This window comes from Nicotiana tabacum, chromosome 13 (genome assembly GCF_000715075.1).
Source record: "Nicotiana tabacum cultivar K326 chromosome 13, ASM71507v2, whole genome shotgun sequence".
Taxonomy (NCBI): Eukaryota; Viridiplantae; Streptophyta; class Magnoliopsida; order Solanales; family Solanaceae; genus Nicotiana; species Nicotiana tabacum.
Window position 1 is genome coordinate 87,215,359 of NC_134092.1, and position 22,508 is coordinate 87,237,866.

Here is a 22,508-nt window from a genome sequence, read left to right on the forward strand (position 1 = left end):
TATGAAAGAATTATATTTGAAAGATAATTATTTGAGAAAATTATATTTGAAAGAGAGTTATTTGAAAGAATTATATGTGAAAGACATTTATTTGAAGTATTTGATTTATTGTGTATAATTGTATTTATTAATTGTTAAGCGATATTAATGGTATTCTTGTTGTCTGTTGTGCATAATACTGGTTGTTTTATGTTGCCCTTATTGTTATCTGCTTCCTATTATTTTGTATATTATATTACACAGGCTATTAGACTAGTGAGTGTCTTGACTGTACCTCGTCTCTACTCCACTGAGCTTAGTCTTGATACTTACTGGGTACCGACCGTGGTGTACTCATACTTCACTTCTGCACATTTTTGTGCAGAGCCAGGTATTGGAGTTATTGGGCTTGAGAAGAGTTAAAGCGGGATCGTAAGGATTCAAGGTAGAGCTGCTTGGTCGTCGCAGTCCCTTGGAGTCCTTTTATTTCATTGTACTATTAATTTTTAATCAAACAGTACTGTATATTCGGTCCTCGTGATCATTCCATGTATTCAGTTAGAGTTCGTGACTTAGTACTACCAGTCTTGGGAGGTTGTACATTCATATTTGTTCCGCTGTTAGTTTTGGTTACTTATTTAATTAAAAAAATGGCTAAAAAAAATATAATTAAAATCGGCTTACCTAGTCTTAGAGACTAGGTTCCATCACAACGCCTGTGGTGGGATTTTATTGGTCGTGACATGACTCTGGTTGGGATGAATACCCTTATTATAACTGGAAAGGAAGCGAAGTAAGACAACCACCTCAAGGGGAGAATGGTAGCTTGGAAGAGCTTCTGTATAAGTTCATAAATAAGCCGGTAGAGAGATTTACACAAGATGATGAAGCCATGACAACCTAAAAATGCAAAAAAGTCAAATAATAAGTACACTTTTAGAAAGCTCATTGCGTGTGAATATATGGAGGAGATACCCTGTGAGAATAAGCTTACCCAAGAGGATGAGTATCCACAGAGAGAGCTTTTCACTGTTCAAGATGACTCTGATTCAACTGAGATGATTGAAAATAAGGCTGTGGTTGAGTGTGAAGCAAAGAAAGAAGAGTTCAAACCCCCATCCACATTTTCATATTTGCAACATTTGGTAGAAGAGAATGAGAAACAAATAGTCTTGGACATACCAGAGGAATATTCACTTGACCTTTCTTCTTTGTTTTCTCACTCTAACCTTGATCATGTGGATTTTATTTTTGGGGATTTACAGGAATATGTATGGATTTATCCTGTGAAAGAATGCAGAAACAAGTTAAGGATCATCATGAACGAGCAATTTACCGCTCAAGATGAGGACAAGAAAAAAAGAAAAGTGCGGGTCTTGCAGGTATCCTTAGAAGAATTAGGCTTAATGAGCTCCATAAAGAATCCCAAGGAGCGAAAACGAGGAATGAATTCAGAATTAGGGGTGGAGTTCATAAGTTCTCGGAAAAGAAGAAAATTCAGGAAAGTTTTCTTTACCTTATGCTTTTTAATTATGTGTCATGGGGACATGCCACAACTTAAAGTGTGGGGTGGGGGATAATTATATGTTGTATGTATATATGTTAGTTTTTTTTTTTGAGTAGTTAACAAAAATTGAAAAACAAAAACCATAAAAAATTAAATTTTTTGATTTATCCCGATGATGGATATCATTCGACAGGTTTCTGGAGAGATTAAGTCGAAACAAAAAGACAAAAAGATTTTCTTTTGTAGGTAGTGTAATAATTCCCCCTTGGTTTTTCTTCGTGTCGCGGTTCTTTTTTAAGGATTTTGTTTGAACCGGGTTTAGTTAGTTTTTATTTTTAGGAGCAGGGAAACCTTGTGCTATGAATTAAATTGAAGATATTGTTTCTTGACTTTATTATGCCTTGAGAATAGCGAGTGATTTAGTTATGGCGCTTAGGCTTAGTTTTTGACTCTTGTATAAGTACCTTAAATTGTATGATCTTAACTTTGCTTAACTGCTTTGACTAGGGTGTCTTGATGATCCAATCTTGAGTGAGTTATGTTCCATGTGTGTGTGAGGTTTGGTGTATTCTGTGCATTGCATTTGATGTCTAGAACTTGCTCCGTGTGTTTGCAAAGCGAAATAGTAGTCTTGTTTAGTTTTGGAAGTGATATAGGCATTTCTTTGTTGAGCCAAAATCTTTTACCCACCTAACTGTTATGTATCTTAGTTAACCCCTTTGAGCCTGTAATCCTGTTTCTTTGCCAAATGGAGAAATAAAAGAAGACGTGCAAGGCAATGAAAAGTGATGACCATAGGCAGTGCAAGGCTTTGTCCAGGGCACTGTCATTGGCGCCTCTGACAGTGCCTCGTAGGGAAATGGTTGTGCCTCTAACAGTGCCTCGCGGGGTAATGTTGGCGCCTCTGACAATGCCCCATGCCGACGATGCTTATCCGAGCCACTTTTATTTCTTCATTATGTTTGGATGTGCAGATCTCAACCCTACCTTATAAATACCTCCTAAACTTAGTTTTTAGGGGAGAGATGATTAGGGTAGGACATGATTTGAGAGGAAAAAGGCAACGAAACACATGAAAGCAACGAATCACAAGAGTTTTCTCTTATGTTTTTTCTTAATTTGTATTTTAATGCTTTCAGTTATTATCATGATTGTTAGTATGGTTATGAGTAGCTAAACTTTCGCATCTCGGGTTCGATGTAACCTCTTGGAGGATGACTTTTAATTACGTTTAATATGATCTAGCCTTTGGATTTCTCTACTTGTTTAACTACATGCTTATTTCAGTTGATTGAATGGCCATCGATTGACTGTGCCTATTTAGTGTGTATTGCTTGAGAAAGGGTGCATATTTTGGTAGTTGTTGAACAAAATCACTCTTATGAATTAATACGGAGGGTGTGTGAGAAATCAATACGGAGGGTTTAAAAGCGGGATTAGAGATAACGAAGCTTTGACGTGATCATAGTGAGCGGTGAAAAAGTGCGAGTTACGTAATTCGAGAGAATACGACTTGTAAATTATTGTAGTTGCTCGAGAGAGAATTATGATAAGTCGAGTGCTCATGATCAGTAGAGAATACATAGGCGAGATTGTAGAAGAAGTAGCGGGAATGATTCCGACAATTGGAAAAATTATAACTCTAGACTTTTCCAATTTTGTCTCCAACCCTTAGTATCCCTATTTATTAATTTACTACTTTAATTTGTTAGTTAATTAGTAAGACATAAGAATCTTAATATTTATAACTTAGAAATTATTCGAGCTTGACTTCTGAGTGATATTGAACAGTTGTAGCTAAACCTTAGTTCTCTGTGGGATTCGATTTCGGACTTTTAAACCGGATTATATTTGCAGCGACAACTTATCCTTTTTAGGACTAGAGTTGGGCGTGATCAAATTTTGGCGCCATTGCCGGGGAACTAACGGTATAGTTGTAGCTGTGTATATTGCTAGGTAAGGCTGGCAAGTGGGCCGGTCCAGGCCCAGGACCGGCCCGGGACCGCGGGCCAGACGGGCCAAACAGCTAAACAGGCCAGGACCGTTTGGTCCGGTTTTAGCGGGCCTGGTCCGGTCTTGTGGGCCGGTCCTATGATTTGTGCCCGTCAGGCCCGGGACCATTGGGCCGGTCCTATGATTTGGACCCTCCAGGGCCCGGGACCGGCCCGGTCCCTTAGCGGGCCTAGCGGGCCCAACTGCTATTTTTTTTTTAATTTTTTTTTTAAAAAAATAGCCATTTAACTCCCCAACTTTGTTTTAATCCCAAACTTTTTATAATTACACTTTTTCCCTATTTTCAACTATAAATACCCATCATTATTTCATTTTTTCTTACAAAATCATCAATCTATCACAATCTCTCTCTAATTTACTTCTATAATTGCTACTATTGCTTACTTTATTGTTACAATTTGTGAAACAATTGTGAAGTTGGTGAATTGAAGTCTTCAATGATAATCAATTTCCAACAAGTTGTTCGTCAATTCGGTAAACTCGTTCCAACTCTTAAGTTTTAATATTATAATTTTGTTTGTTTTATTTACTTTGCTTGATTAATTAAGATGGCTTATTCCTTAAAAAATATGTTTAGTAAAAATAAGAAAAAATTGAAGAGTGGTGAATCTAGTGGCCAATATGTTCCTCCTCCACTTCCCCCGGCTCCCCGACCCAAACATGTTACCCGTCCTACACCTCCTATTCTTGATAGCGATAATAGTTTATTATAATTTACCGAGAGTCAATTTTGCCATAATATTGCACCCGGTGAACAATTAAACCATGAATATATGAATGCTCTTTATGGTAATCCAACTATTGATGAAAATGATGATGAAGAAATAGATTTTGATGAAATGCAACCGGATGACGATACACCCACTAGTCCTGCTCCTGAAGTTAACCCAACTAATAATAATCCAGATGATCCCCCGTCTGACCCTCCTATTAGTGCCCCTACTTTTTCTAGACAACCTTCTAAACGGGCAGAAACATCTCTTGTTTGGTAATTTTTTACTCAACTAAGAGAAAAAAATAGGGCTAAGTGTAAAACTTGTGGCAAAGAGTTAGTTTTTCAATATGTTGGAAGTCGGGGGGGGGGGGGGGGGGTGACTAGACACATATTGCTACACCCTCAAGATAAAGCTAGATATTTTCGTATGAAAGCTTTGACTGAGGGGACAAGTGCACCTAGTTAGGCTGACCTTAGTACCGGGTCAAATCAATTTCAACCGGGAATTAACACTGTTACCGGTGGTATTTTATATTATGATCCAAAAAAAGATTGGGAGGAATTGGCAAAAATGGTTACTGTTATGTGCTTACCCTATAGTTTTTCTTCTAACCTCCACTTTATGCATTATATTAGAAAAGTTTATAATCCTACTTATAAAGGTTTTCCTCGCACAACCGTAAAGAGTGATATTTATAAATATAAACATGAATATGAAAAATATTTGCGCTATTTATTTACTCATATAAATTGTCGTCTTGCTATTACAACTGATATTGGTAGAAGTGGTAATGACTGTGATTACCTTACTGTTACCAGTCATTGGATTGATGAGCATTGGATAATGCAAAAGCGCATTATTGCTTATAGAATAATTAATTCACGTCACACAGGGCAGTTTATTTCTAGCACGATTGCGGATATTTGTAGATATTTTTGCATTAGTGATAAAATAATGTCAGTTTCAATGGATAATGCTACTAGTAACACAAATGCTGTAGCCTTGCTTACCACTACACTAAGTCCTGTATTTAGTAACATTTTTCATGTTAGATGTATTTATCATATTTACCATTTAATTGTGGGTGATGGTATGAGAATTTTAAATGTTGAAATTGAAAAGGTTAAAATAACTCTTAATTGGCTTTTTTATTCAAACCGTAGAAGTAGACTTAGAGAATATTTTAAAAGATGCAATGAATTTGGCCTAAGAGAAAGAAAGGTTCCTAAACCTTGTCCAACTAGATGAAATTACATGTATAAAAGTTTAGGTGTTGCATATGAATATAGAAACCCCATAAACTCAACGTTTAATGCTCATGTAAGTGATGATGATGAGCACCTTACAAATGCGGATTGGGCTAATGTTAAAATGCTTGTAGATTTTTTTAAAAAAATTCCATACTGCTACAAATGAATTTTCTGGGTAATATTATCCTACTATTTCTAACTGTTTAGTTTATATTGCAGAACTTGCAAATTTGTTTGATCATTTTTCAGAGAGTGGGAAAATTTATCAACTTGCTATTGATTCCATGAGAAAAAAGTTTAAAAAATATTTTTTCCCTATTCCCCCTATTTATGGTATTGCTGCATTATTAAATCCTACTATGAAATTAGGAGGTCCTCAATTTTGGTATGAAACTATTTATAATGGTTTAACACTTGAAGATGAGGAGTTGTCTAAACTTCCGAACGCAATAGCCTCAATTAAAATAAATGTTCAAACTATGTATAATGCTTATCAAGTTGCATTAGATCATGCTAGACCAAATGTTCCAACTCCTTCTTCTTCTAGTTCTCAATCATCTAAAAAAACTGCGAGAGTAAGAGCACTTAGTGCTTGGGCAGGGTTCAGGGGTTCTCAAGGTTCTAGTACTAGTGATTTTTCACAACTAAATGAGCTTGAAGTTTATTTTTCACAGGGAATTGAGGAAGTGAATCCCGACGGCTCCTTTAATATTTTGGAATGGTGGAAGGACAAAGAAAAATACTTTCCGATTCTTTCAAGGATGGCCCGAGATATTTTAACTATTCAAGCTTCAACAGTGGCATCAGAGAGCGCTTTCAGTCAAGCAAGACTTCAACTCGGTGATTATAGAGTGTCTATGAGGGAGAGCTTGGAAAAATCAGTACTTTTTAGAGATTGGATCCGTTCGGAAAGAAGAAATTTTGGACTTGCTGAATCACAACCAGAGGTAGACGAAGCTTACGAAGAAATGCTAGCTGAACTTGCGGAGGATGATGCTTCGCCTGGAAGCGGTGATGACCAAGCTTCATTTCCGCCACCACCAATGGAAATTCCTCCGGACCTTGAAGGATTTATAAAATTTGTAAGAGATACCATGTAAATTAATATGTAACTTGTATTTTGGCACATCTTGATTAGTTTCTTTTTCTTCTCAATGGTGGTATTAGCACCTTGTTGTGCTCATTCCATAGGGGGAGGAAGACTAAGAAAGATATTGCCATGATTTTTAATGCTATAATAAAAATATAACGCATTGATTTGAATATCTCTTTACAATATTTTTGTCTTTTTATATATCTTAAGCTATACATATAGTATAATATAGTATAGTATAGTATATATATATATATATATATATATATATATATATATATATATATATATATATATATACATATACATATATATATAAGCTTATATTTATACTATACTATAGTCTATACTATATATACATCTCATAAGATATATAAGCTATATTCGATATACATATATATATAAGCTTATATATATACTATACTATACTATATATACATCTTAAGATATACTATATATACATAGATATACTAGATATATATATATAGTATAGTATAGTAGATATACATGTATATATAGTATATCTTAAGATGTATACTATCGAATATGGCTTATATACTATGTATATATAGTATAGTATAGTATAGTATAGTATAGTATAGTATAGTATAGTATAGTATAGTATAGTATAGTATATATATACTATGTATACAACTTCTCTCTCTCTCTCTCTATATATATATATATATATATATATATATATATATATATATATATATAGATATACTAGATATATATAGTAGATATACATGTATATATAGTATATCTTAAGATGTATATATAGTATATAAATCGAATATAGCTTATATATAGTAAGATGTATATATATTATAGTATAGTTTAGTATACATATAAGCTTATATATATACTATACTATAGTCTATACTATATATACATCTCATAAGATATATAAACTATATTCGATATACTATATATACATCTTAAGATATACTATATATACTATACTATATATACATCTTAAGATATACTATATATACTATACTACATATACATCTTAAGATATACTATATATACATAGTATACTAGATATACTAGATATATATAGTAGATATACATGTATATATAGTATATCTTAAGATGTATATATAGTATATACTATACTATACTATAATATATATACATCTTACTATATATATTATATATATCTTAAGATGTATACTATCGAATATGACTTATATACTATGTATATATAGTATAGTGTGTGTGTATATATATATATCTTATATATATATATATATATCTTAAGATGTATATATAGTATATCTTAAGATGTATACTATAGAATATGACTTATATACTATGTATATATAGTATAGTGTGTGTATATATATATATATATATATATATATATATATCTTAAGATGTATATATAGTATATCTTAAGATGTATACTATAGAATATGACTTATATACTATGTATATATAGTATAGTGTGTGTATATATATATATATATATATAAGATGTATATATATACTATAATATACTATATATATACTATAATATATATACATAGTTTATAAGTCATATTCGATAGTATACATCTTAAGATATACTATATATACATCTTACTATATATATATATATATATAGAGAGAGAGAGAGAGCTTATATATCTTAACATGTATATATAGTATATTTTAAGATGTATACTATGTATATTTTAAGATGTATACTATGTATATATAATATAGTATATATATATTTTAACATGTATATATAGTATATAAATCGAATATAGCTTATATATCTTTATTACTATTTTTTATCTCTAACTTCTATAAAAAAAAATTAAAAATAGAAAGTTTCTGTTGGGCCCGTTTAGGCCTACTTAGGCTGGGACCGGCCCACTTAACCCGGGACCGTTAGTTCGTGGTCCCGGTCCCGAGCCGGTTCCAGCAATAAGCCAGCGAAGCCCGGGACCGTTTAGGACCGGACCGCATAGGACCGGCCCACTTAGGACCGGGCCCGCGAAGCCCACTTAGGACCGGGCCCGGTCCACTTGCCACCCTTATTGCTAGTTTTCAAGTTTAAACTTTTATTTTGTTTTATTTTTTAAAACTTTATTTATTCTAATTGTTGATTTGAGAAACATGACATCTTGGACTTATGGGAGTTTAGGTGTCGATAATTCTACTATTGATCCTCATATATATTGTGAAGGAAATCACCTGTGGCAAAATTCTCAAAATATTCCCGGAGCGAGTTATGTGCACCAACTCAATCTTATTTGTGGAATGTGTTTGGTATGTGTGGTGGTCAAGATGGTCACTTTCATGGTTGTACTTATATTTCTTATCCTCCCCCCACCCTTTATTATGATGGTTCTACTTGTGAAGTTCATAGGAACAAAGAACCTGGGGATGTGGACCTGAAAGAGATCAAGACTATGCTAAGGTGACTTGTAGAACAAATTAATGAGAAACAACTGCACATACAAAAGCCAACAACACTCTAAAAATATTACTTACCTTAAACAAGCCAAATCAAATACCGAGCAAGCCAACAACACTCTAGAAATGCCATCCCGTGTGAATTAACCTCTGAACGACTCAAAACTAGCCCAAAGAAACTATAAAACATCAAATAATGCGAAAGAAAACCAACCCAAACGATAAAGGTCGAATCTTTAATCAAAACTCAAAGTCAACCCAAAAAGTCAATCAGGGCCCATATCTCAAAACCAAAAAAACTCACAAATTTTGATAGGCCATTCAAATACGAGTCCAACCATATTAGTTTCACTCAAATCCGACTCCGAATCAATGTTCAAATCTCAATTATTCACTTTAGGAAAGTTTAGAAAAAAAAACTCCAAATTTCTCTTTTAAAATCTTCAATCAAATTCCAAAATTGAAGAAGGAATCATGGAATCTATATCCGTGAGATTGTTCGTCTTCATGGTGTGCCGGTGTCTGTTATCTCGATTGAGGCACGCAATTCACATCGTAGTTTTGGAGAGCAGTGCAACGAGAGTTGGGCACATGGGTTGAGTTGAGTATATCATTCCATCCCCAAACGGGCGGGCAGTCCGAGTGCACCATTCAGATCTTGGAGGATATGCTTCGCGCCTGTGTTATGGACTTCCGGGGTTTATGGGATCAGTTCTTACTGCTTGCAGAGTTTGCCTACAACAACACCTACGAATCGAGTATTCTAAATGGCTCCTTATGAGGCCTTATATGGGAGGCGGTGTGGTTCTCTAGTTAGTTGGTTTGAGCCGGGGGAAGATAGGTTGTTGGGCACTGATTTGGTTCGGGATGCCTTGGAGAAAGTCAAGTTGATTCAGGATCAACTTCATAAAACAGTCTAGGTAGAAGAGTTATGCTGATTGGAAGGTTTGTGATGTTGCATATATGGTGGGTGAGAAGGTGTTGCTCAGAGTTTCTCCCATGAAGGGTTTGATGAGGTTTGGGAAGAAGGGCAAGCCGAGCCCTCGGTATATTGGTCTTTCTGAGGTGCTTGAAAGAGTGGGAGGTGTGGCTTACAGACTTGCATTGCCACCTAGTCTATCAGGTATTCACATAGTGTTTCGTGTTTCTATACTCCGAAAGTATTATGGTGATCTGTCACATATTTTTTATTTCAGCACAGTTTAACTGGATGAGAATTTGACTTATGATGTGGAGCCGGTGACCATTTTGGACCGGCAGGTTCCAAAGTTGAGGTCGAAGAATATAACATCAGTGAAAGTTCGTTGGAGAGGTCATCCAGTCGAGGTAGCTACTTGGGAGGACGAGAGGGAGATGCGGAGTACATATCCACACCTATTTGAGACTCTAGGTATGATCATAGACCCGTTCGAGGACGGACGTTTGTTTAATAGGAGGAGAATGTAACGACCCGACTGGTCGTTTTTTGTATTGTAGCCCCGTTCCCCTATTTATTTCTTCTTCTTCATTTATAGTTATGTGACTTATCCGAGTGGTTGATTTGGTTCTGGGGCAGATTCGGAATGAATCGGGACACTTAGTCTCAAGGTGGGAATCTTAAGTTGGAAGAGTTGATCGGAGTTTGACTTTTTTGTAGATGACTCCGGAGTGGAGTTTTGATGGTTTCAATAGCTTTCTATGGTGATTTTGGACTTAGGTGTATGTCCGGATATTGATTTGGAGGTCCATAGGTTGGTTTGAGGCTTTTTGGCAAAACTTGGAAAATTGTAGGTTTGAAAGGTTGAGAGGTTTGACCAAGAGTTGACTTTGTTGATATCGGGTTCGAATTTTGATTCCGGGAGTTGGAATAGGTCTGTTGTGTCATTTGGGACTTGCCTGCAAAATTTCATGTCACTCGGAGTTGATTTGATATGGTTCAACATTAGTTTTAGAAGTTGGAAGTTCATTAGGCTTGAATCGATGTGCGATTCGTAATTTTGGTGTTGTTTGATGTGATTTGAGGCTTCGAGCGAGTTCGTATTATTTTTTAGGACTTGTTGGTATATTTGGACGGGGTCTCGGTGGCCTCGGGTGTGATTCGGATGGGCTACAGACCATTCCACCTTCTTTTTTGACTGCTGATGCCTCAGTTCTAGTTTCCTTCTTCGCGTTGGGGGCTGGGCAGTCGCCCTTCTTTGCATTTGCGATGGAGATTTTGTGTTCGTGAAGCAGCCAGGTGCTGAAAAGGATTTAGCCTATGCATTTGCGAGGTCCAGGCCGCGTTCGCGAAGGCTTGGACTTTTGATTCATCGCGTTCGTGAGGTGGAGGATGCGAACGCGAAGGCCTTTTCCCGGACAAATCATTTTTGGTCTTCGCGAACGTGACATGGGTCCAGCGTTCGTGATGCACAGTACTTGGGAAGACTGCTAAAAACCAATTTCGAGGGTTAGAGTTATTATATCATATTTTGAGTTGTAGAGCTCGGGTTTGGGCGATTTTTGACGGAATGTTCACAATTTGGATAGGGGTAAGCATTTATTACTCGGATTTGTTCATTATTCGTGATTCCATCTTAGTTTTTATCATTTATTTGGTGAATTAAACTGTAGAAATGGGGTTTTTAGTAAAAAATTTCTAAAGTGAAAATTGAGGATTTGAAGGTCGAATCGAGGTCGGAATTGGATGAAATTGGTATGATTGAACTTGTAATTGAATGGGTGTTCGGAATTTGTGAGTTTGACTAGGTTTCGGGGTGCGAGCCGCAGTTGACTTTTTGAGTTTGATAAAGATCGAAGCTTTATTATTTGAAGTTGTTTCCTACAGTGTTATTTGATGTTATTAAGTTGTTTGTGACTAGATTCGAGTTGTTCGGAGGCCGATACGCGTGGGAAGGGCTTTTCGGAGTATTGATTTGCGTGTTTTGAAGTAAGTAATATTTTTAAACTTAGAATTGAGGGTATTTATCCCTGAAAACTATATTATTTGTGATGTGTTGGGGTGACACACATGCTAGGTGACCGACTTGTGGGCGTGCACTGGGGTAATTATGATCCCAATTGACTTTTGGACTCTGTCACTATCATGTTTTATTTTATCCGTTTCCTACTTGTTAGATTTATTGAGCCATGATTCATATTAAAAATCATATTTAGGCTATGTGGTTATTATTATTATTATTAAGATACACGACCCCGAAATGAAGTGGGGCTCTGTAAAGCCCTAGAAATATTTTTAACAAGATTAAGCCGAGTTCGAGCTTAAGAGAATATTTTGCGAGACCTTGAAGTGCTTGCGAACCCTCAAGAGGGTAACGAGATCATTAAAATACTTGGACATGAATATTTTGAGGGTTGAAGGTCACTAAGTTGCATGAATAAAGGCATAGCTTGGAATGGTGGAGAAAATAGGGAGGAAGGAAACCCAGCAAGCCTGTGTATTCTTCTTGCGTAGCCTACGCAGGCTGCGTAGGCAAAATCAGCATGCTGGAGGAGGGGGAGGCTTTTGTTACATAGGCTACGCAAGTCTGCGTAGGGTACGCAATGTGCCTACACAACTCATTTTTTTTTTATAAATAGTAGGTCGGGGAGAGAGAAAGAAATTACATTTTTGGCTATGTTTTGGGTTATAGAGAGAAGGTGGAGCATCCTCAACCGAAATACACATCAAATGTGAGTTTTATGATATTCTTATAATGGATTAACACTAGTTAATGGTAGTATTAATATCTACATGGATTGAAATTCATAGGGATTCCTCTAATCTTCAAGATTCATTCAAAAGGGTTCACGTTAGGGTTTGAGATACAAGAGGTAAATTCTCTACCCTATATTTAAATACAACTATGGATTAAGAATTTGGAATGTATTGTGAAGTAGAAAGTACCAATTGGTTGAAGAATTATGTTAGTCCTTGAAATGAGTATTGTGAGTTAGGGTTCTTGAATGGGGAAGAAGATGAATAGTGAATTTTTGAATCTTGTTAGGATGGTTGGTGATTATATTGCTTCAATATCTTAATAATGATTAAGTATTGAATCCTATAACCTAGATTGGGGATTAAAGGCCAAGGATGGAATCTATTAAGGATAAAAGGGATATGTTTGGATGAATTAGGCTTGTTGAAGACTTACAGTCAACTTGTTAACCTTAAATAGGTATCGACATATATATATTTGGAAACGTTTTGATGTCTTGGGATGTCTAATGTAGATATTGGCTTGTTGGCGACATTTGAGAGTTCTAAATGAATTGGAGCGTCGTACTATTATTTGAAGCTTGGACTTGAGGTAAGTTGATTAAAACTTACTCTTCTTGAGGGATTTTCTCCAAAATCATATTTGAGTTATTACAAGAGTTTGTTTGTAAATGTGCATCAGTACTTGTGGGGCACAAGCGAGAAAGGATGTCACCATGTATTTTGAGTTTGGTTTCATAAAGAATGTCTAGTTATTTTACAATTGAGAAATTCTATTTTTAAAGATTTTAAGGTAAATGATGCTTGAGGAAAATGTTATAATTTTTATTTAAACTTATGTATTGGAAAGAATGTAAAGTATTTGAGTGATAAAGAGGTAATTTATGAAAAATATTTCTTTTGAAACTTGATTAATGGATAACACTCATCGTATTTTTGAATGATGGATGTTAAATTGCTAAAGGCTTTGACATGAAAATGATCATATAGTTGATTGTTTTATTCAAATGGTTTAGTTTGGCCATAAGCTATGATTTGATGAAAATAGATCCTTTGAGGCTACTATGCTATGAATCTACTTTAGAGATATCAAATGTTTTGGGAGTTACTAGTGGAGACCACCGAGATTGGTTCGAATGTTGAGTTCGTTTTCATGGAACTACACATTCCAAGGATAAGCCGAGGTTTGTAGGATAAAGTCCCTCATTGAGAGGGCAAATGATCATTACTTAAAGTAATGAGGTTAAGTCGACTCGTACGGCACTACGGGAAGCTGCCCAGACAAGTAGGGTCAAATACTTATTGCTAGGTCGATCACCTAGTAGTTGTTTATTATGTCGGTGTCGGTATAGTACTCTCGGTAAAAAGCTAAGAGATAATTTTGTTATGTTTAGGCCTAAGGAGCCGAAAGTGATTTCAATGACTTAATGAAGTTGAAATGGTTTCGTATGATTTTATTAGAATCATGGATTTATATAAATGTTTTAAAAGTTTGTATCATGATTTATATTTTTCTAGTCTTTTCATTTAAAATGATAAAGAGCATGAATTGATATAATTATTATCATTTTATATCGAATGCTAGTTGCATTATTTTTGTTAAGCCTTATCCCAGAAACTTGAGTTAGAGAGAGTCTATGATACTTATTGAGTACCGCCGCGGTGTACTCAGCCCTCAGGGGCCCCTCTCCAGGGTCCCACTTACTTTATATATTACAGGAAGAGGTATGGTACATGACGAGCGGATGAGCCTAGGATGACTCTCTTTCCGAGATGCATGATGAGGTTAAGACTTAATCGAAAGAGGAGTTTTGCTTAACGTTTGAACTAATAATTGAGAGAATTCGAGAGACTCACTTGAACATTAGAAGTGAATTATCTAGAGTCAGATCCCAAACAATTATCTTGCACCTATCCTATCAACCCCTATTTTCTCCCACTAATAACTTCCTTGCTTACTTTGTTTCAATTGTCATTAGTCAATAGCTTTAGATTCTTAGTTAATTGCAGTTAGAAATTATAGAAATATCAATTGTTGATCATCTTGGATAGCAACCAAGCTAGAAACTACAATAATACTGTTTAAATTCAATCCCTGTGGATACAATGTTATACTATACTATATTTGATTAGCGAGCATAATTTAGGTGCGTGTTTCGAGCTCGTCAAATTTTGGTACCATTGCTGGGGATTGGCAATCAATAGTGTTTGAAATAGTTTATAGTGCTAATTCAGGAATTTTTCTTTTTCTTTTATTTTATTTTTCTCTTTTTACGTTTGGTGTTCTTTGACTGTGCGCAAGTTACAGGTTCAAAGTGGTGCATGACTAGAACTTCTGCGAAGGAAGTACTACCATACGAACCAGAGATAGAAAAATAACTGCCACAACTGAGGAAGGAAAGAAATTTTACCGAGACTTCAGAAAAGGTTGGGCAATCCTCAGCCAATGAAACTATGGCTTGAAACAGTGATGATAATGTAGATTTGGCTGAGAGAGAAGTAGCCTAATGAAGAGAACAAGCTACACGGGATGCTGAGGAAGCAACTATTAGAGATGCGCGGAACATCTATGAAGAAGAGAGGGGTCTCAGACTTAATCAACATCAACCCTTGCCTGGGAGACCACTTGGCGATTATGCTAGACCGGTCTACAATCAAGGTTTATCAAGTGTTAGACCACCTCCAATTGCAGCAAACAATTTTGAGTTAAAGCAAGAGTTGCTTTAAACCCTTCAGAATTGATGTGTCTTTAGAGGGAAGCCAAACGAAAATCCAAACACTCATCTAATGGACTTCGAGGAGATTATGAACACCTTTCAATACAATGAGGTGTCACAAGATACAGTGTATTTAAGGGCATTCCCCTTTTCACTTAAAGATGATGCTAAGGAGTGGCTTCGGAGTTTGCCCAGTGGATCGATCAAAACTTGGGAGGAAATGACCAGAAAATTCCTTAATAAATATTTCTCCTCGGCTAAGACGAGAAAGATTAGAAGTGAAATCCATAACTTCTGCCAGAAAGAGACTGAAACTGTTTTTGAAGCATCAGAGAGGTTTAAGGAGATAGTTAAAAAGTGTCAACATAGCGGAATTGAACTTTGGATGCAACTCAAGGATTTTTGGGAAGGATTGACATCGGCCTTGGGTAGAACATTGAGCAATGCAGTTGGAGGCCCTTTGATGAAGAAGACTCCAGAGAAGATAGTTACAATTCTTGATGAGTTATCTAAAGATGCAAATCAGTGGCCCTCTGAGAGTGCTGAAAGAAGAAGATCAACTGGTGTTCACCAAGTTTATGCTAATACATCTGTGCAGGTACAACTTAATGATATGGCTAAAGAAATAAGGAAGCTGACCTTAGTCTCGATACAAAATGAGCCTCACACAACTTGTGATATATGTGGAAGAGGACACCCTACTCATGAGTGTCAAGCCTCAACTGAGGAAGTAAATGCTGTGGGGAACTACAATTTTAATGCAATGGGTCAGAGGCACCTCAGTGTTTCATGGAGTTCACCTGGAGGTACTGCGAATGCTTGGCAGAAAAATAACTCTAGACCACAGGGACAAGGAGCTCCAGCATACCAAAATCAGCAGAGGCAGCAATTTCAGCCTCAACAGCCCATTCAGCCTGGTCTAAAGGATCTAATGAAGGCCTTCGTTTTCAAGACAGATGAGAGGCTGGACGCTCATGGAGCAGCTATCAAAGAGTTGGGCACATGTTTTCGGAACCTGGAGAGACAGGTTGGGCAGATTGCAATAATATTTTCTGAGAGGGCTTCAGGAACTCTCCCCGATGATACTGAGAGAAATCCTAAATAAACAGTGAATGCTGTAACTCTGAGAAGTGGGAAAGTATTGTAAGATCCCACCCCGATCCAAAATGATGTGAAACTTGAAAAAGGAAGAGAGGAGCAGCTGAACAATGATATTGATAAAAAGAAGAAAGGCTCGATGAAAGCGGAGAAAAAGAAGAAGGAAGAAAAATCGAGAAGGGAGGAACATGATGAGAGCGAGCATATGCCTTCTTAACAGAGAAAAGCTGGACAAGCAGTTTGAGAGATTTCTAGATGTGCTGAAACAAGTTCATGTAAACTTACCATTCACAGAAGTGCTCTCACAAATGCCTGCTTATGCCAAATTCTTGAAGGAGATCCTTACAAAGAAGAGGAAAATCGAGGAGATCTTAGTGGTTAAGCTAACAGAGCATTGCAACACGATATTGCAAAACAAACTCCCACAAAAATGTGGAGACCCAAGGAGTTTTACTATACCTTGCTCTTTAGGCTCTATTAATTTTGATAAATCTTTATGTGATTCTGGTGCCTAAATTAACTTAATGCCTCTATCTATTTACAGAAAACTGGAGAAGGAGATTGGAGAGATAAGGTCAGTGCCAATATCTTTGCAGCTGGCAGATCAAACTACTTTAATACCCGAGGGGATAGTGGAAGATGTGTTAGTTCGGGTAGATAAGTTCGTATTTACTGTGGATTTTATAGTGGTGAAAATGGAGGAAATAAATGAGGTCCCCCTCATCCTAGGAAGACCATTCTTAGCAATGGGTAGAGAAATATTGGATATACCCGAGAGGAAACCCATTCTTAGAGTGGGTGAGGAGACTGTGACTTTCGAGATGGATTGAGACAAGGGGGTGCAAAAAGAAAAACCATCTGCGAGTGTTGAGTGGAAAGTGAAGGGCTCAAAAGTGAAGGCTGCAGTGAGTGAGAAATATCAGTGTGGGGTGTACCCCAATAAGGTTGAGAAGAAGTTGTCTGCATGGATGTGTGCATTAGTTCGGGCGCGAGGAATGGAGCCCGACTTCGACTCAGACCCCGACTAGATGTTCAGGAAAGTTTTCTTTACCTTATGCTTTTTAATTGTGTATCTTGGGGACATGACACAACTTAAAGTGTTGGGTGGGGGATAGTTGTATGTTGTATGTATATGTGTTAGTGTTGTTAGTTGTAGTAGTTTAAATTTTTTTAAGAAAACCATAAAAGGTTTTCGATTTTTCCCGATGATGGATATCATTCGATAGGTTTCTTGAGGGATTAAAGTCGAAAGAAAAAGATAAAAAGATTTTCTTTTGTTAGGTAGTGTATTAATTCCCCCTTGGTTTTTCTTAGTGCCACGGTTCTTTTCCAAGAGTTTTGTTTGAACAGGGTGTAGTTAGTTTTTATCTTTTATTAGGAGTAGGGAACCTTGTGCGGTGATTTGAATTGAAGGCAATATCTCTTGACTTTATTATGCCTTGAGAATAGTGAGTGCTTTAGTTATGACGCTTAGGCTCAGGTTTTGACTCTTGTATAAGTACCTTAAATGGGATAATCTTAACTTTGCTTAACTGCTTTGACTAGAGTGTCTTGATTGTCCAATCCTGAGTGAGTTACGTGCCATGTGTGTATGAGGTCTTTTGTTATTCTGTGCATTGCAATTTGATGTCTAGAACTTTTCTTGTGTATTTGCAAAGCGAAATAGTAGTTTTATTCAGTCTTAGAAGGGATATAGGCGTTTCTTTGTTGAGCCAATGATATATGCTGTTATCCACCGAATATTTATGTATCGTAGTTAACCTCTTTGAGCCTGTAATCCTGTTTCTTTGGCAACCACATTACAAGCCTTACCCATTTGTTTGAATTGACCATCTATTTGAACTATTTACCTCTCGTGAGCACTTGAATTTGTTATGAACTTTGTAAAAGTTGAAGTGTGGGGTAGTGGTTTGACTTTTGAGTGGAACTAATGAAATAAGGAGAAAGGTGTACTATTTTGAAAAAGTAAGAGCCACTTAAATTGAAAAAGAAAGGAAAAAATAATTGTATTGTTGTGAAAAATATTCATTGATAAGTGGTAACTCTTGATGTAATTGTGCTTAAAGAAGTAGGGAGTTAATATATATTGATGTGAAGGTGGAGTTATGGTTTGACATAAGTGTGGGTTTTTGAAAGGCAAAGTTTATGTATTAAAGTGCATAGGGAGGTGTAGTCACTCTTATATCCAAATGTATCCTACCCATCCCAAAACCTATATTACAACCAGTTAAAGTCCTACTTGATCCTTGACTGAATGAGCTCAATGAGTAGAGTAGTACACTACGGGCAAGCCTATGGTACGTCTTTTGTGGCATATGAATGTTGTTTCTGAGATTGAGTGAGTTCTTTCTATCTTGAGTTCCAAATTATTCTTAAATTTTATTGTATGTGGAACCACTCTCTATTGTGTGTGAGGGCACTTGATTCATGAAGGAAAGGTAATGCTTGACCTCTGTGTTAGAATAAGTGAGCGGGTTATAAAAAAATTGCATGGTGCTTTTAAGTCAAATCTTGAGGCTAGGATGTTACGGTATTGTGCTTATTCTGTTTTAAATATTCTTGGTGTGATGAGTTATGAGAGTTATTTAAAAAGGTCGTGTCTATATGAAGTGTAGTTTGATTGGTCGAGGACGAGCAATGGTTTAAGTGTGGGGTATTGATGGTAGGCTATAATCATGTGTTTTAGTCACTTATTGCACTCTAATTTACTGCACTTTATTCTTTTTGAGCTTTAATTGATAGTGTTCTGCACTTATTTTGTGTTTCATACCTTGTAGGAGTAATTTCGAGCTATGTAGATGTTATGGAATGAATTCGAGTGATTTGGAGCTTTGAAGTCTGAGTAAAAGCCCAAGGGATTAAGCCGGGATCATGTTCGGGGGTCGAGGACCAAGTCTGGACGTCAAAACGCAAGAAAAATCCGTACTCTGAGAAATCCTCACTGTCGCGGCGCGTGAGGCGTTGCGGCTGGCGCCGCGGCTGTACAAATCTCTGTTGCTTGTCAGAACTAGCTCTCTGGATTTCCCCACTAATGCCCCGCATGGCGCGTCGCCCCATGCGGCGCGCCTGTGTAATCTTTACAGAGTGAAAATCCAATTTCGGCTAGGAGAAGGTGATTTCATCTGGGCCCGACCCTACTTGGTATAAATACATGAAAAAACATTATTTCCTGGACTTTTGATACATATTCAAACTAAGGAGGGTAAGGGGGAGTTGAAACAACACGAGCACAAGGATTTTATCATTCCTTCCTCACTCAAGACCCGAGTTTGGATCGAATTTATGTTTTCCTATACATAAAATTTATTTGTGATGAATTGCTCCATATCTATGAAGTAGTTCTATTTAGTGTTTGATGGATTTGGTGTATTGATAATTGTTTGTGGATTATAACTCTAGTTTTGTGTATTGAAGCATTTTTGGATAATTTAATTATTGCATCTATATTCACTAGTTCATGTAATCGAGAGAGGCATAACTTGTGATATCTTTGCATTATATTGTTGGTTGAATTCATTAATTCTTCTTAGTAATCGAAAGAGGCTAGTTGAATCATTGATTAAACCTAGTTAGGAGGATAATCGAGAGAGGTTCTCCTAAAGACCAATCCACTACGCATTCTTGCATATCTTCACATGCTTAAATTGGTTCATCTTGTGAGGTTAAGACTTAATCGAGAGAGGAGTTTTGCCTAACGTTTGAACTAATAATTGAGTGAATTTGAGAGACTCACTTGAACATTATAAGTGAATTATCTAGAGTTAGATCCCAAATAATTATCTTGCACATATCCTATCAACCCCTATTTTCTCCCACTGATAACTTTCTTGCTTACTTTTGTTTCGATTTTCATTAGTCAATAACTTTAGATTCTTAGTTAATTATAGTTAGAAATCATAGAAATCTCAATTGTTGATCATCTTGGATAGCAACCAAGCTAGAAACTACGATAATATTGTTTAAATCCAATCCCTGTGGTCTGTGGATACGATATTATACCATACTATATTTGATTAACGCGCATAATTTAGGTGTGTGTTTCGAGCTCGTCACCCTTCCATTCAATAACTGGCTCATTTGGAAATTCAAACTTAACGGTTCTGGTTCGGAAATAAGCTTGGCAAAAAATGAATAAAGCTAGTCCATCCCCATTATTACATCAAAATCAACCATCCCCAATTCAATGAGATCGGCCATGCTATCCCGACCATGCACCATGACAACACAATCCATATAAACCTGTGTGGCCACAATAGAGTCACCAACCAGAGTAGATACAGAGAACGGCTCATAGAGCTATTTCGGTTCTATCCCAAATTCAATAGCAATATAGGGAGTGACATAGGACAAAGTGGAACCGAGATCAATAAGAGCATATACATCATGAGATTGGACAGTCAATATACATGTGACAACATCTGGAGAAGCCTCTGAACTCTGACGACCCCTCATAGCATAGAAACGGTTGGGTTCTCCCGAACTCTGTGCACCACCCCTACCTGCACCATGCCCTACGGGTACTGGAGTGCCTCGAGCTAGAGGAGGTGCTGCAGATGTAGTAGCTACAGAAATGGCTGGCTGTGTCATACCCCTGCCCACACTCTGGCGGGACGAACAACAATCCCTCTAAATGTGAACCCTCAGACCAAACTCGTAGCATATGGGTAGGTCCATGTAGCAGACCCCTAAGTGCATTTTCCCACACCTAGGGCATGGGGGCCTCCACTGCTTCTAGAATCTCCCACCAATCTGACCCTGCTGGTAGGATCCCATGTTGCCGTGACCGGGCCTAAAATGGCTCCACTGCTACTGACTGGGCCCTGATGGCTATGCACTGACTGAAGACTGAGCAAAGGACTGGGATGGCCCTGATGACCCTCCCCTAAATTCTGACCTACCACTACCACCACCACCACCACCAGAAGAACCACCAAAGTTGCCCGCGGACCGGGCCTTATTTCTATCCTCTCGCGCCATTCTATTCTTCAATTTGCGAGTCTTTTTTGTAAGGCCCCGTAAAAATTTTCCTAAAACCTGGGGCTCCGTGATACCGAGGTAGGCATAGAGGTTAATAATAATAGAAATTCTTCGCGGCGAGCTTGCGAATCGCTGTTCGAAATTTTTGGATTGAATAGTGCGTTGGGGAGTTGAAGGAAAATATTGGGCAGAAGTAGGCATTTCTGCGGTCCGTTCTGCGACCGTAGAAGCACTCTACGGATCACAGAATGGATGCAGAGTGGAGCAGTCTTTCGGGTCATTTTTAATGTCATTTTTGCGGTCCATTATGCGACCGCATAACCATTTTGCGGGCCGCACTCTTATCGCATATTCTGCTTTGGGATTTTTCGGAGAGAGGTTCTGCGGTGCACTATGCGATCGCAGAATCATTTTGCGGTGCACTATGCGAACGCAAAACTGTTTTGCGGTACATTATGCAACCGTAGAACAAGTTTACGGGCCACATAGTGACCGCATACCTGGTCAGTTTTGGCACCCCAAATTCCCGGTCATTTTGCGGACCGCATAACCATTATGCGGTCGCATATGCGATAGAAGAACCTATTCCGGAGCTTCATTTTGGCTTTTTAAAACCCGACCCTACTTCGTTAAAATAGATGTAAGGGGCTATTTTTGAGCAAAACCTAATACTTTAGAGTGAGGGAGAGAGTCCTAGAGGGAGAAAGTGATCTTCATCAAGTTACTCTTCAATTCTTGCCTAAAACCTTAAAGATTATCAAGAGAGGCACCTAGGTCTTCTTCCTAAGAGGTAAGATTCTATCACCCAAACTCTTAATTTCAAAATGTAACTAGAATGGGCCATTAGTAAGGTAATTCATGGGGATGGGGGTGCTTACCTTGGATGCATGTGTTCCTAAGGTATGTGGGGAGGTTGTGAGTTAAAGATAGAAAAGAATAGGGTGTGGGTTGGTGGAGTCTTTCATAAAAAGGGCCATGAAACCTTAATACACACATAGTGTTTGATAGAATGCTCAAGTGAGCTAGAATTATGAACGTTTTCCTAATTTTGAGTTCAATTTTTCTATATTGCT

At 37.2% G+C, this 22,508-nt stretch overlaps 1 non-coding gene across 1 annotated transcript; it reads right to left on the minus strand.

Annotated features, from left to right (window-relative positions):
* Nucleotides 1–15,628: 15,628 nt before the first annotated feature.
* On the minus strand, nt 15,629–15,735 carry LOC142168489 (small nucleolar RNA R71). The gene has a single exon (XR_012698347.1). It is a non-coding gene; the product is annotated as a small nucleolar RNA R71 (small nucleolar RNA).
* Between the last annotated feature and the right edge of the window lie 6,773 nt (nt 15,736–22,508).